The sequence below is a fragment of the Periplaneta americana genome, chromosome 12 (assembly GCF_040183065.1).
Source record: "Periplaneta americana isolate PAMFEO1 chromosome 12, P.americana_PAMFEO1_priV1, whole genome shotgun sequence".
NCBI classification, from domain to species: Eukaryota; Metazoa; Arthropoda; class Insecta; order Blattodea; family Blattidae; genus Periplaneta; species Periplaneta americana.
Genome location: NC_091128.1, coordinates 1,941,462 through 1,959,432, shown reverse-complemented (window position 1 = coordinate 1,959,432; position 17,971 = coordinate 1,941,462).

Below are 17,971 nucleotides of genomic sequence, written 5' to 3'. Positions count from 1 at the left end.
CTTCTCCCGTTCACCATTCCTTCCAGTGCATTCTTCAGAACGCAGTTTCTTCTCTTCTAGCCAATTCCTTTCTCTCTTTCTGATCACTTTCAGCATCATTCTTTCTTTATCCACTCTTTCCAACACAGCTTCATTTCTTATTCTGTCTATCTACTTCACACGCTCCATCCTTCTCCATATCCACATTTCAAATGCTTCTAGTCGCTTCTCTTCACTTCGTCGTAATGTCCATGTTTCTGCCCCACACAATATTACACTCCACACATAGAACTTCACTAGCCTCTTCCTTAGGTCTTTCTCCACAGGTCAGCAGAAGATGCTCTTTTTTCTATTGAAAGCTTCCTTTGCCATTGCTGTTCTCCTTTTCACTTCTTGGCATCAGCTCATGTTACTGCTTATAGTACACCCCAAGTATTTGAAGCTGTCCACTTGCTCAACTGCCTCAGTAGAATAAAATTGTCGGTTCTGGCGCAATTGACAAAAACGAGTCTAAAACGAGCTATTTTTCGTTATTTTTTATACATATGATTTGGAATTCTGGCGCAATAGAAAAGGGGTGCACTTTGGTATTGCTAAAAAATATGGAAAAAATATCAGGTTTATAAGAAAAAATCTACTATTAATGTGTGTTATTTGCATTTTAACGAAAATATACCGAAAATGATCCAAAATCATCGTAAAATCATTTCTTTTAATTCCAGAATTCTGGCGCAATTGCGAGAAACACACTAAAATTAGTGTAAAATATACTTGAAATTATATGAAAATTATTACTTTTTTATCTAATATTTAGTATGTCAAGATGACCTACTTATATACCCCCCACTTTTAGAGGTTTATATAGCACACCATATGGCCATAAATGGCCTAGGCTGTAATATCACTTATCAATGAATAATGCCCCCATGGTAGTGTATCTATTCCATTTTCTAACACACACCGTTTATCATCCCGGGGACTCAGTGCAACTTTATTTAATTCAACGGTGTATATGTCATGTTTTATAGATCTGATCAAGTTCATTTTTCTATATTGCTCAGTTTTGTTAAATAAACAGTCTTTATAATCGTATATTGTTATACTCTTTTCAGTAATGCATTTTTTAATTCCTTTAGCGGCTTTTGAATCGTGATGGCCCTCTACACTCTCGCAGTAACACTTCGATTTTAATCTGATAAACTCGTTAAAGATGCTGCCGTTTGATTCATCCTTCATCTTTCCAACTATTTTTTTATTTACTAGCGGTAGCCCGTAGGGGTTATTTTTTGGGTACGCGCTAGTGTCCAGTTCATTGATTATAGATTTCATATCTTCATAAACATCATCTGTAAATATTAAATATTTTAAGCTGTCTGTATCAGTATACATCAGTTCTATGTTTTGATTATATTTTTGTTTCATTATATTATAATGAAAGTTATACATCCGGATTTTTTATATATCCAAAATGCATACACCTACATATAATGGTTTATTAAATATATACTCTGTTTTATTTAGGTGAACAGCAGCTAGCTCATGGTTATTTGCTGTTTCATCACCACCGAAATATGTTGTGTGGTTGTAGTTTGGTTTTGCTACTAATTTCTCGTATGCTTCAGGTGAAATCCATTCTATTCCGTATATTCTCCATAGTTTTTCCAAATACGCTGTTGTTCATCAACTTACAGAAATCTTTCTCGAAATCGTTAGTAGCTTTGGTTCGAAGTTCTGTGTTAATATCTATATATTTTTTTAACCAGAGAGATTGGTTAAATTCTATAACTCTATGTACTTTAGTAACTCGCAATCCTAGTTGTAAATATAGTTTTAAGGTTTGATAGTGTAATACATATTTTTCTTTATTATACAGGGTCGCTAGCAATTTTGAATTTTTGGAACCAGGAGGTGTTAGTTATTCTGGGGCTAACGGATAATCTTTATGATAATCATGAAGCTCTTTTGGATATTCAATATCAACCTCGAGTATATATCCTATGGGTGATTTATCAGATGTTTCAATTATTTTATTATATTTATCATCAGACCATTTTAACCCCGAGTATGGTAAATATTGGCTCATCGCCCAGCCATACAGATTGTTTGCATCTAAATCTAATAAGTATGAGCTAGGTTTGCTAGAGTTATAATTTTTGGTATATTTGTTATTTGCCTTGGCATATCTTTTACTACATTGCGATAATCCGCCTCGTTTGCATTTTTCTATCATTAGTATCATATCATAATCTGTAGGGAGTTCTAATTTTACCCCGGTTAATTTTAACATAGCATCCCACGATAAACCCGGCAACGTAAAGTACCATGCGGGATCTAATTTGTATGTTTGCAAACTCTGCTTTCTGAATTTTTCAAATACATCAGCCAGTAAAAGAACATCAGTTTTTAAATATAAGTCATGATACTCTCCTAGATTTTTACATTTAGCTTTATTATATATTAATTTTCCTCGTAGGTAATCTGGATGAGATATCTGATCGGGAACTAAGTTTCCTTGCTTATCATAATGCCCATTGGGCATGTTTGTAACTGCTCATATTGCGGGTACTCTGTTTGTTCGAATTTGGACCATGAATCCATGTAATCATATGGATACACACCCTTTTGGATTAGCAAGTCATGTAAGTGATTTGGGGTATTATCATATGTATAAACGAAGTCATCCTTGTTCATCGTCTTGACTAGTTTATCTAGTGAGCAACTTAAAAACTTGTATGAATCGATAAATCGGATTTTTAATTTATCGGTATATTTGGTAAAACTGATATATTTTTCTTCGCTGTTTGGAATTAGGCTAATTTGTTTCATATCATAATTTAGGCTTTTTATAAAGAGATGAGAATCATACCCCGATAAGTTATGTAAAATCACAGGAACGAAATTGGGCAACTGTATTTTTAAGTTACAATTATTGCAAATTGTGCTTATATATTTTCCAGTTATGTGATCATGATGACGCACTTTAGGATTTGGTTTATGGGCTCGTTTACAAGGAGTTTGCTTACATTCAGGGAGCGTGCATAAGTCAGAGTTGTTTATATATTTTGAGTTGCATATTTCACATATTGTGCTTGTATTAAACTCATTCTGCTCTGTTTCTGTAAGAGGGTGGATGGGCTCCAAATTATCATAAATATATGAAATATCAGCAACTTCCTTATTAATACATTCTATAAACTTTTTTTGTGCATCTAATCCGCGATATATAACGGGTTCTTTATATTTCCCATTAGCATATACGATAAAATAACAAAACCCGCATACTAGATGTTTTTGGTATTTGTTTGTATATGATTTATCGGGGTTGTTACGACAGCCAGATATCGGCAACAATAAGGATTCTAAATCAGCATATATTACAAATGGAAGTTTGGATGTAAACTGAATATTTTTAAACTTGAAATTGTTATTATTGCTGGGTAACTCAATCCTAGCAGGCGCATTTTGGCGACAATATTTTTCATGTATTTCAAGGTTTTTATTACCAATATTTTGCAAGCAATTCATACAAAAGTTTTTGCAAGTTCATTCTTGCTATATTGGCTGCTGAGCGCTCTACTCATGTTTTTTATAAGCACAAAATGTGAATTTGGCGAAGTTTGAGTTGAAACGGCTTCGGTTATATAAAGAAGATTTATATGGGTATTCTGCTTTTTTGGGCTAATTTTAAGAGGAAATATATTTTCATTATCGATTAAACCGAATATATTAATGCCAATATTTGTTTTTATAGAAAATGCATCTATAGCATCAAAGCTAACAGGAAATTGAATATTTAGCTCCTGAAAAACATTATCAAATATATGTTCATATTCTTTATATTTAGTTACTCTCTGTGCATCTTTTTCTACAGGATGAAGAGCCGCAAGAACACACCATAAAAAGCATTTTTGGTCATTATTTTTTATATTGATATATGCTTTTTTTAATTTGAGTTTATTAGGCAGATCAATATATGAAGATGCTCTCATAGGGTTGTATTTATTAATTCTAATTTGTAAAAAATCTACACTTTTTAATTGCCAGTTAGATCCTTTACCTTCGAAATTTTGCGATTCTGTAATTAATGTATTCTTGGAATTGGAATAATATTCATTTAAATTAGTGGTTGATAAGATAATATGATTTAGTGTTTTAAAGCTCTTTTCTTCACTTTCATAGCTATTTGGATTATATTTTTTCTTTCGTTGGTATGTTGTAAATAATTTTAAGTTGACTTTTACGCTCTTATGCAGTTGAAGAGCGTGTGTAATTTTATCTATAACGATATCATCTATGAAGTTTAAAAACGGCTCAATATCGTTTATTTTATGTGATTTGTTAATAATATCCCACGTGATAAGGCGGGTTTTGAATCCAATTTCAACCTGTCTAGCTTCAATTTCTTCCGCGGGCAGCGGATCTTCACCTTCATATTCAATTTCTCTCTCGCGCATATAGTCTTGATACGCCGTCACATCATTATCGGTATTATCAGTATTATCAGTTGCGAGAGCGGGTTTTGAATTATATGGAGGAGATGCTACGGGGGTTTGTACTATATTTCGCATCAGATTCAGCTCGGGATCTTATATAATCATCATAATCAACTTTAAATTCGTTATTATCGTCTTCAGATGTTTGCTGGTTAATATACTGAATTAAATCTTTTGTAGTTCTATATTTATAGTGGCTAGTTATATTATATAATTTGCAATATTGACGCAGTTCTTGCATTGTCATATTTTTTATGTTAATTTGGTATCTTTTAATATTATTTTGATGTGATGTATTTGGTTGTGCATTAAGTGTTGCGCGAATGTAATCACGTATCTCATTAACTGTTCTATATTTTCTATATCCACTAACTCCATGATCTTTTGCAAAGCGATATAAGTTTTCTCGTCCTTTTATATTATTGACGTTCATTGTGATATTTATAGCAGAAGTATTAGCTTGTGCAGCTTGTGGAGTAATGTTTGTTATTTCCATTTAGTACGTAAAAAATTTAGTAATAAAAAAATTAACATACAGCAACCTTACATTCCATTGGTGTTAAACTGTATTTATTTTTTATTACTAACAATTCATGCCTTTCTGATTTTACATGATCTTTTAAATGTAGCTTTGTTATATATTTATTACATGGTTCACAATATACCTTTTCAAGTCTCTTAGCATTATTTAGTTTTTGGCAAGCATAGCATACATAGGTAATTCCATGTATATTATTTTTATTTTTTACAAATTCACTATAAGGTTTAACAGTTTTACAACAAGAACACTTTCTATTTGCTTCAGGGTTCATTATTTAATAAGAAATTTTTTTTTTATACTTACTATTTTTTCAATTATATAAATACGGTATGTCGTTTGTTAAGGGGAAGAAGAGAGTTCAATGAGCTAGACAGAAGTTAAATACAATAGTAAAAAAAGATTCAAGTTTAGAAGAGGGGAGTATCCCCTCATTTAAGAATATATCTAATATGAGAGCGCGTCAATTAGCGCTTCAGTTTCTTTCAATTAGAGGTGATCCTGAATTGAAACAGATTGCTTTAAAGGATTTTGCTAAAAAATATAAAATTAGTGAGAATGGGATTCGCGAGCAAATAAGGTTTTTAACAGGCGAAACATTAATAAAATTTAATAAATCATCTAATAATATTACAAAACACAATTCTATTAAATCTAGACAGATATCAAACAGGGAAGAAAGCGTTCTAGAGCCGATTACATATAAGCAAAAAGCATCTAAAAAAGCGGGAACCGCTGAAGCCTCATCGCGTAGCTCGCCTCTGGGGCCCTCAAGCGCAAGCGTTACACAAGCGAATGCTAGTGAGATAACGGATGAGTATATTGATAAATTAATAGATTAATTTTTATATAAATGAGTGAGATAATTGAGTTCGTAAAAGCAAACCCTGCAACCCGTTGTAAAATTAGAGAAGAACTCTTAGATCTTAATAATCAATCCCTAGCTACTATATCCAAGAAATGTAAAGAATTAACAGCAAATATAGTTGTTTATAAAGACGCTATGAAAATAATGGGTGATGAAATATTTGATTTAGGTGCTGAAAATACCAGCTTAAGAGAAAAAAATTGGTGATGTTGATGAAGAATGGCTAACCACTAGTAAAGAAAGAATAAAACTTACTTATGATACTGATAAAAAGAATCAGTATATATTAGCAAGACTTAAACGGCAGTGTAGAAAAGCAGACCAATTAAGACAATTACAACAATAAAAAGTATAATACATATTATAAATAATATATTATTAAGATTACATTTTTTATTATCATATATTAAATATTTCATATGGTTAGTTAGTTGTTTTACTAATTCAGTACTTATTTCCATTTAATTAGTGATTAAAGTACAACATCTGTTCCTGGTACCCAACTATTATGCTATCAAATCCAAACCACCTTATTGTGTTCCATATTATGGTATGTCATATGACTTAATAGCTGTTCGGCTAGATCTGTATTTATTTCCATTGTTTATTTTTTAAAAAAGAAGCTCAAGTACATCATCCCATTCAAGAAAATAGTGTGGCTCAAGTTTATCCTTAAACTCACACATAAAATCTTTTGATAGATGTTGATACGCCGCAATTTTATTCCACTGAACTTTATCTTGAAATTCTCGTATAAAATCTTCAGATAGTTTCTGATACTGTGAAATTATATCCCAATCTAGTTTATCTTGAAACTCACGAATAAAATCTTCTGATAGTTGTTGGTATACTGTAATTCTATTCCAATTAACTTTATCTTGAAATTCTAGTATAAAATCTTCAGATAGTTTCTGATACTGTGAAATTATATCCCAATCTAGTTTATCTTGAAACTCACGAATAAAATCTTCTGTTAGTTTTTGATACACTGAAATTGCTGACCAATCTAGATTATCTTGAAACTCATGAATAAAATCTTCTGTTAACTTTGGGTTCTTTGAAACTAGTGTCCATTCATTCTTTGTAAAATGTTTTCGTTTTATATTGTCAACCACAGTTGATCTAATATGTGTAGACGTGTTGTATAAATTAAACAGATCATTTAGACTCAAATGTTTATATGTGTTATCATATAGCAAATGATTATTAAATATTCTATATAGTTCAGAGATTGAGGGGTTGTTTGTTACTTCCATTTAGTACATAAAATATTTGTAAATGCAAAACTTGCGCCTCTGTAAAATAGACGTAACTGTGCAGCACCGACGCTTACAACATAACATCCTTCTTAGGTACCCAACTATTATGTAAACTATTAAATCCAAGCCACTTGACATACACTTGATCACCTTTCTTACGCAACACTTTCTCAACTAGGTATACATCAGGGTATTTTGTTTTCTGCATTTCTTGCTCATAGAACGTTCCTTTAATCTCTTCTCCACTAGTGTCTTTGAGATGGTAATATGGAGGGTTACCAGGTATAGCTTTATCAACAGTGAATATCTCTGTAGGCCAGTTAGCTGTATATCCTTTTTCAAATATGCCTTTTATTTTACTAATACGAACATGATCGCCAACTTTGTATTTAGGTTGATTGTGTCGCGTAGACGCGTAGCTTGCCTTCGGCGCTCGCCTCTGGCCTTCTTTCTTACTTACCGAAAATACGTCATTATAGATTATATCTTGATTTTTTATATTTACATCAATAGGCTTCATTTTGATTGAAGAATGATATGTGTTGTTATAATTGTCTACTAGTTTTGGTAGTATCTCGATCCATTTATAATTTCCTTGTATGGAGAACTGTTTCCACATTTTTTCTTTGAGCGTCCTGTTAAATCGCTCGACAACTGATGCCTTAACGTTGGTATATGTTGAATAGTGATTGATGTCGTGTTTCTTCATTACCTCTTTAAAATCCTTGTTGTAGAATTCTTTCCCTTTATCGGTTTGTAGATTGCGTGGTGTACGTTTGCCGCTTACGCTCGAGGTGCTAGTGGCCCGGCTAGATAAAAAAACTTGTTCAATTATGTTGCTTACATGTTGACCACTCTTATTCTTTAATGGTACAGCCCAAGCGTATTTAGAAAAGACGTCAATAATAGTTATCATGTACTTGAAACCCTTATTGATTTTAGAAACACCTTTCAGATTACCAGAGTCCATCTCAACCAGATCAGCTTGCCATAGATCGTCTATACCATATTCAATGACTTTTCGTGTTGGATAATTTCTTCTAGCTGGTTTTTTGCAGTTCATCAATAATTTGCTCTCTTACGTTGTCGCAGACAGAGTCGCGTACGCTCGAGGGACTATCGTCCCGATCAGCTCGCCTGACGGTTACCTTCTCTTCTTTGATGACGTTTTTTTAAGTGTATTCCCACTTCCGCTCACAAACGTAGATTTCTTGGATCCACATTTACAACATTTCGATAATATATAAGGCTTGCCATTTGTAGCTTCCTTGTTAACAGGATTAATGCTGTTGGTATTTGATTTGCACTTGACGCAATATGCGGATGTGGTCATTTATTAAGTAGAAAAAGTCGGGGTTTAAACCCCTCGAACGCTAGCGGCTTTAGTTTTCTTACTTAGTTTTCGTATGCTTCTGTGTATGATTCTGAGTAGTTCATAACGCAGCGGATGGTGTGCCAATTATTCGTTTAATAGTCAAATTTTATGAACAGATACGCATAAAACTTATATCCCTCTCTACAGCCCAAACCTGGCTTAGGTCTAAAATATAACAAATCTCCTTTAATTACATTAAATGGCATAGTATGATCAATTTTAATATGAGCAAGAGATACTTCATACTCATCTTTTTCTAGATTTGTTTCAATGTTGTCTATTAGTCCATGACGTAAAATAGGAAAAAATCTTTCTCCGTTTATTATAAAATGAGGATTAATATTATTAAGGAGTTTTAATTCCCCACATATTAATATAACATTTCTGTTGCCACCCATAAAGTTTTTAATTTTATCATCAATAGCCTCTTCTAATTGTTTCTTATTTATTGCATCATTATCATTAATCCCATTAGCAACATTCATTATTACCTTATTTTCGAAATCAATATCATTACCGCTTAAATAAGGAAAATATATTTTGTCAACTCCTCTTTTACCTCGGGTTAAGGCATTAGTTAATTTATGTAACTCCCCTTTATTCAAGTCCTTTAATTTATCATCAATAGTCGGTTTATCGTAACAATAATCTTCCATTTGTTTTTTATTTACAGCATCACTGCCATCTATACCGGGTTTTATAGCTGCTATTCTTCTTTTACCGCCTAAAGACATATAAGTATTCGAATAAGCAATGACATCTTTCTTAATATAATTTTGTTCAACATAAGAAAATTTATTCAATAACTGGTCCTTAAAATCTCTTACATAGTTATCAATATAATACTTATCATATGCTTTATCTTTCGTTAAGTAATTATTATTTATGAAATCTTGTTTATAAAATGTTTTATTTGATTCACTCTTTGTATAGTATTTTTGTTTGGTTATGTTGTTTACAATATTCTCAAATGTGGAACTATCATCCGTAATTACTTTAATGATTTCATTCTTATTTATTTTTGTGTTATCTTTAATTAGTTTTATGATAGCATCCTTATCTTGCGCAGGAGATTGAGCTTCTTTGTTTCGGGTATCGTTTCCATATATATCGATTCCCATTTACTATATTTAAAATTACACTACGTAGTTCCGCCAAATGTCTGGATTTCTGTCCAGCATACTTTTTATTGTGAAATATGAGTAACCGTCAGAAAATAGTTTAAGCACAGTAAGACACAGATGACCGCATATAACTTGGAAACTTGTCTGCAGTGTGTCAGATGTTGTACAATCCATATAAGTGATCGACACACAGCCTCCTGATAAGTACTTGACTAATGATGGGGGAATAGGTGTTCCAAACGAATCGAAAACACATGCCTTATCGTTTTGTTTCCAATAGCATATCCAATGTGTTCCCATATTTTCATTAATATCAAAATTAACTATTCCGCATTCCATAGGCTTTGGTTTGATCGGTAATGTATCGGACATGAATACACCTCTAAAGTTTTTTATTCCAAGTTTCTTTACATAATGCATAATATCTAAATTTGTTAGAGGTTTGATATCGGAGACGCTGTCTCCTTGAGCTTTGTGGGCAGTTTTCTTTTGACTGGTATGTAACCCCTTTTTACGAGTGAGATCTGTGACTTTTTTTTTCCAGCCGCTTTGGATTCCATGGCTGCATCATAACGTTTCTGTTCGGCTAGTTCAGCATCGTTCTTGCTTTTATTATGAACGGCATTTGTAATGGCAGCAGCGCCTCCAGCAATAGAGCCAACAGCAGCAAGTGCGCTTAAAAGTAACGGAATAGTAAATATAAAACCGCCATGATGTACTGCTATCCCACTTCCAATTTTGGCCGCGGAGCTCGAGGAGCCACTACGTTCGAGGGGCTCTGCCCCGACTCTGTCTCCGGCATCTTTTAGAGTTTTGACTGCTGATATATATTGTGTTAGCGTAACACCCTTGCCTTCTTTAGTGGGTTCTTTACCCCCTAGTAACTTTCGTAACTTAATAATAGCACTTAAAATTAAAGGTAATGTAAAAATAGAACCACCAACATGAATAGGCTGTAGTCCTTGACCCGTTTTTTGTTGTTTGAGAAATTTTTCTATTGTCAGTAATGCTTGTAATAGTGGTTGTATCATTTATTACATTAAAAATCAACACCGAATCCAATTTTACGTTTAGCCCACATTGCTCCTCTAACTAACAAGGCATCAGCTTTTTCATTAAGTGGAGTATTGGGATCATTTTGGATATCTTTGGCTTCGAGCTGTAATTCTTTGTCAGCAGTATGTCTCGATTCTAGGTCCTCGTGGTCTCTGTAGAATATGTCGTGTTTCATACATTTTGCATCTACTTCGTTAATTGGTTGATCTCCTCTTGCTAATCGCTCATCTAACCGAGTTCCAGGTCCGCAGTAATTATATCTTTCCGAAGCTTCGTAAATGCATTTCTGGCGTTATACCGGAGTTGAGAATTTTATTAAATATTCCCGAACCTTGTTTATCGCCCCAAAAGCTTTTCGGTAAGGATCGTATGTATTTTACAAGAGAGTATATCGCGTTTGGATTCTTATCCAAGTCTACGTTAAATTTAAATCTTTCATCTAACATGTCAATAATACCTACTATTTCATTTCTTATCTCTGGACTCTTGTTACCAGCTTTCCATGCCCCATCGAGAATCATTAGTCGTTCTATAATTTGATTAACGTTATTAAACCACACATATTCTTTTGGAAGCCCAGTATAGGTTTTTAGAACTCCCTTTCCGAATTTCGGAGCAGATAAATAAGTAGAAGTTCTAGGCTTTTTATTTGTAATTTGCGCCCATAGTGGTTTAATAAAGGCTTCATACTTTTTTTGATTTTGGCTTTTTTGTTGATGGATCATTATTTTGATAAATGACATTGGACTCGGTAAGTATTTCATTATATTTTAGTATATCGTCTGGCTTGACCACGTTATCAGGGATATCTTTCTTAGTTAACAAAGTCGTGGGCCATCTGTTGCCTCGTACGTTTTTCCGTTAATAATGAGATTATTATTATGTACCGAAATTTCAGATTGCCCTATATATAGTTTATTACCAACTGGTCTTATCTCAAACACTGGTTTATCTGTTTTATAATTTAAAAACTTTGTTATATTAGGATTTATATATGTAGTGGCATAATCCGTAATGGGGGGTGTCTGTGGTAACTCAAATAACCCCCTTTCAAATGACGTTTCAATTGGTGTTGGCGGAATTTCAAGATTATGATGAGCTACTGGAATCAACTGTGTGATAAGATTTTTATTTTGGTCAGTAACTTTTCCTACTTCTGTAGCTAGACGCCCAATAGCATCAGTAATTGGCTGCTCTTTCTTCTTATTCATTTCATATTGTAGTTGTGGTTGTTTCTTCCATTCCTTAAATCTATCTTTCAGCTCTTGTTAAGCTTAAGTCGCTCTGTCGGAGACTTTGTTTGTTGCATTTATATGAATTATTTTTTAACATATCGTAGACCTAGACATATTCATGTTGTCGTAACGTAAACCTAGACATATTCATGTTGACGTAACGTTATTCTGGAATTATAAAGGATTTTATTTGGTTCCTATATTTTCCACTGTTGGGCAATCTAGATTTGTCAATAGTTATAAAGCCATGAGGTACGCTCCAACATATATTACATAGCTCTTGAAATTTATCAAACGACATATCAGGACCAACAAACTCATCATATGCATGTTTAAGATTAATATTATCTGTTTTGAATAAACACAAAAAGTTCATGTTATCCCTAATGAGCTGTTTTGGAATTTTCGAATACGTCTGACCTAGATAAAGCAAACAGATTCCCTTATGTCTACCTCTCAAACATATCTCTCGTACGATATCTTGAATCTCTAATATCCAATCGTCTATAACAATTAAAGAGTACGGTTCGCAGTTATCTAACGATATCACATCGTCATCTTTTTCTATAAATGTTGCCATAGATTCACCCGCTTGTGCTTCAAAATCATAAAAAAATTGTCTTAATTTAATATATTTTTGTTGATCCAGACTTTTTGAGTAAATATAATAATGATCAGGATCAATCCAACCATCTTTGAGAATAAAGTTGTCTACCGCTAACACGGTCTTCCCACAGCCTACAAATAAAGCTCTCATACATTTAGGAAGTAGTTCTCCAGTTATTCTATAATCGCTATCTTTGTCTTCTGGAAGGTGCGTAACATCCCAGCACACTGTGTCCGAGCGCAAGCAGCTTGAGGGGTTGTTCCCCGGCTCTTCGCTAACTTTTTTAGATTTCTTGTTGTTGGTTTTGATCATTTATTTACGTAAATAAATGTATATTAAACTTGAAGGCACAACCTCTGAATTGAGTTTACGGCTATCTCACAATCACAATATAACCGCAGACGCAATATCCGTTATTGGATTCTACTCCACATTTCTAGCACCTAATGTTAAAGAGGATACTATTTTAAAATACGGTACTCAGGACATTATTATTGATAAAGGACAGTATTCATTCGATTCCCTTGTACAAAAACTCTCTCACATTAAAGATCTAGAGATTCAAAAAGATGATATTTGTAATAAAGTTAGCATCTCCAACAAAGGAAAACAAGATTTTGATTTCACAAGCCTAGGTAAATTATTGGGGTTAACAAACAATGCAATCGTAAAACCAGGAGAAAAAATTATAGCTGATGGACCCCCAAACTTTATTCCTTTTAATACCATTAAAATAGAATGCAACTTAGCTGCAAACACCGGTATCATCACAAAACATAGCGAGCATGAGCATAAAAGTAGTGGAATAATTGCAACGTTTAAACCAAATGTCTACTTTAAAGAACCCATAATATATGAACCAGTTAATCCACTCATATTTCCAATTAATCATTTGACATTTAGAGATATCAGTGTTAAGATCGTTGACGAAAATAATAAGTTGATTGATTTCGACGGTGCTAAAATTGAAATTATATTATCATTAATGTAATCACACTTTTTTAATTCATATAAATGAGTATCACAGCAATAGAAAAATATCAAACACAATCGTTTGGTGCAAACAAAAGAACCAAAGATAATATAAATAAACCATTAACTGTTACCGAATTTGATTTGGACATTGGAGATGGTTTTTATCATCCAAGTAAGATGAGGGCTTATATGCAATTTGAACCTCAGGGAAAGCAATCAAATGGCAACTTTGCTAAGGTTGCACTTATAAAACTCGTAATAACTTTTTCCCGCGATTGTGGAATAGAGCACACCTTAGATCGTTTGGACAGCTTGTAGAAACTGTAGAAAGCCCAGCCCTTGTTTCTGATGTCCTTATTGATTTGAATATTCCGAAATCGGAAATCGAATTTTACAAAGGAGCCGGGTTTATCAGAGATGATCGACTTAACTATGAAACGGGTCGAATTTACGAAGTTAGTTTCCCACTCGAATACATATTTGGCTTTCTAAGATATAATAGAGACATCATGTTTAATCTCGGCTTAACAATCTCTTTCGAACGGGCTTCTTCTGATGACGCTTGCTTTTACAGATGGGATAAAAAGAAAGCAGACGGCACTGTTGATGTCGCGATGCCTCACGAGGGAAAACTTATCATTAACGATTTTAAAATAATAGTACCCATTGTTGAATATGAATCTAATTATGCTGACGAAATGAAAGCAAAGCTGTATAAGAATCCTGTATTAAAATTTAACTTTTTTGTTTGGAGTGTTCACGAGGAACATGGATTTAAGGCTAAGAATTTAAGAATTGACTTGACTACATCATTTAACAGTTTACAGTTCGATATGCCTGACGTATGTATTATCCGTTTTCAAACTAACAGACCCAATGATCAACAAAGGGATTCGAGTGTGTACGATCACTGTCAGTTAGCTAACTGGACGTTCAAGAATAGCAGAAACGAAGAGTTCCCATTTGAAAAACAACAGATGGATATTATGAAACACTGTTATCAAAATGCTTACGATACATATGTATCATTTAAACAGACGTGGGTGGGTAACTCAAATTTGCGTTGGGATGTTGACAAGTTCATTACCGAGCATTTCATGGGTATTATCAATATGACTAAACGCAAAAATATTACTTTTACAGATAGGACACAATTAGTTACTACTATGGACTTTGTGGCTAATGTACCAGACAATACAATTATCTATCCTCTCATGGGTGGTGAGAAAAATATTAAAATTGATATGAAGACAAAAAAGTTAGCGAAGATTTTTAATATATAATAAATAGAATGCATCAGAGTGAGAGCAAATTTATATATGATCGGTTATCTAAGCTCCTCAGATATAATATCCCAAACACCAATTTGTATTTACCTCTATCATATACAGTTGTTTTTAACAAGCAGTTAGCAAAACATAAGGCGTTTTGACCGATGCCGGAAAAAATATTACAATTGACATGAAGATTTTTAATAATATAAATGAGAGCGACAATTATTATTACTATATCGTGTTTATTATCAGGACTACAATCCAAACCAATCACTAATCAAACACTGGGTGTTATAAATCACTTGCATCAATATGGTTACCTATCATTACCAGAGACTACGTCTCCTCAAGCTTCGCGACCAGAAAATCAACAGATCAAATACGTGGATCAAACAACACTCACTACAGCCATATTTTTATTCCAAGAATATTATGGTTTAGACACAACGGGTGAAACAGACGATATTATAAAATTATTATACACTCCAAGATGCGGAGTTAAAGATGATCCTACTGGTTTTTCCACAGCTACTTATAAATGGAATAGCAAAACTATTAAATGGCACTATTCTCTTGCTAACAACGATGTCTTACATATCACAGAACAGGCTTTCAATACGTGGCAAAAACACACAGATTTAAAATTTGAACGTGATATGGTACATCCCAACATAGTTTTACGTAACAAAAGAGGAGGACACAAATGCCAGAAATCTAGCGCAGTTTGTGCTTCTAAATTTGATGGTATAGGAGGAATTCTTGGTCATTCGGACTTCCCTCGTAGCGACAATTCTTTAATCGAAATTCATATTGATAGCGATGAAAATTGGTATATAGGTACAGACGATAACACACCAGAAAACCAAACCAACTTATATGCCGTATTAATACATGAAATCGGTCACGCTTTGGGTATAGCTCATTCCAATGATAGAAACTCGATTATGTTTACATTTTACAGTGGAGATAAACTTGAACTAGGTAATGATGATATAAATGCTATTCAGAGTTTATATGGTTCTCCAACTGTAAACAATCAACCAACAACATCACCTATAAAACCCAATCCTTTAGAACCGGAACTGTGTGAGTTAAATAATGTTGACACATTTCTAATCGTAAATCAAATCATGTACATTTTTTACGAAAAGTGGGTATGGATGATTAGTCTGAATATTCCTAAACCACAACTTATAACTGACTGGCTATTATTTTTACCGCCAGACATTAAAAATATATCTACACTATACCAAAGACCACCTGGGGAAATAGTATTCTTTATAAACAATCTAATATATATGATAAAGTTTCCTAGTCTAATGTTAGTTAGCGGATACCCCAAGCAAATATCTACCTTAGGAATAACTTCAAACGCGAGAATACATACAGCTGTAAATACATATACGGGTCAAACGTTCATATTCTATAATGATATTTACTATATGGAGTTGGATGAATGTCAGTTTGTAGCTAAGAGTTACGGAATGATATCTAGAAAATTTCCAGGTGTCCCTCCGAACATTAAATCTGCTTTTAGATACTCGAACGGTATGCTATATTTCTTTAAGGACAACACTGTCTTTGAATTTAACGAATTTACAAATACATTACTTAGAGCGGGTAAGAATAACCTATCTATATTCGGTATACAATGTAAAAAGATTCCGTCTTCATATGGAGAAATCATCACTAACTTAAAAAAGCTTATATTGAAATTAGATGATCTTAATGCATGAGTGGAATAAGAAAGCATGATGCCATTGAATAGCTCGCGCCTTGATTAACATCTCCTTATTAGTAGGCATCCCATACGACGACTCCGGTTAACTAATCCTTGCAAGTAGGCAACCCATACGACTTTTGATTAAAGCAGCTATCTCTGTCTCGCAAGTGTAACGTAACGCTGTCACAAATTAACATTTTGTCACGCTTTAATCAAACTGTCACACTTTAATCATTTCAAGGTCTTTTGTTAGTACTAAGAGTAACGTCATGCCGGAGACGTAGTCTCCTCAAGCCGCTTGCGCTCGGACACAGTCCCATTCGCGGCAGGAAACAGTGGTATCTCTTCACAGGATATTATACGTCACTTATCAATGAGTAACGCATCTCGAACACTCTAAAGTCCTACTTTGCACTTGACGGTCGCAAAACGAACTTTGTTGGTCCTAAAACGTACTCAACGGTCCTCAAATGCACTCAAAATGTAAACATTAGTCGGTTATTTCATTAAAGTCGCACGCGTTTTACAGGAAGTTGTGGTATTGATAAACAACATATGATGTGCAGATGAGCTAATGTAGGAAATCAGTATATCGTGTTTGGACGATTTTTCTAGCATATGGGGGCTCTGCCGCTTGCGCTCTGCCTCTGCTTATATTTTTCGCTTGTTTATGGGTGATTACCGCTGCTTGGGGATGATTACCGATGCATGAGAGTGAAATCTTAAAAGGGGTGTGCTTTGGAATGATTACCTTTGTCATTTAGTTTTATAATAAAAAAAACTCTGGTTTTAAAGGTTTTTTTTTCTCTATTTTTCGCTATTGCGCTAGAATTCCAAAAAAATTAGGTCTTAAGTTTCGGTTATTTTTATTATATTTTCGCGTATTTTTCGCTTATTTTAAGTATTTTTTAAAAAGTAGTAATTTAATTATATTTTTTTGCATATTTTAGCTCATTTTTCTCTTATTTTAATATTATTTCCAAAGCGCACCCCTTATAGTAAGTCTAAAAAATGCATTACTGAAAAGAGTATAACAATATACGATTATAAAGACTGTTTATTTAACAAAACTGAGCAATATAGAAAAATGAACTTGATCAGATCTATAAAACATGACATATACACCGTTGAATTAAATAAAGTTGCACTGAGTCCCCGGGATGATAAACGGTGTGTGTTAGAAAATGGAATAGATACACTACCATGGGGGCATTATTCATTGATAAGTGATATTACAGCCTAGGCCATTTATGGCCATATGGTGTGCTATATAAACCTCTAAAAGTGGGGGGTATATAAGTAGGTCATCTTGACATACTAAATATTAGATAAAAAAGTAATAATTTTCATATAATTTCAAGTATATTTTACACTAATTTTAGTGTGTTTTTCGCAATTGCGCCAGAATTCTGGAATTAAAAGAAATGATTTTACGATGATTTTGGATCATTTTCGGTATATTTTC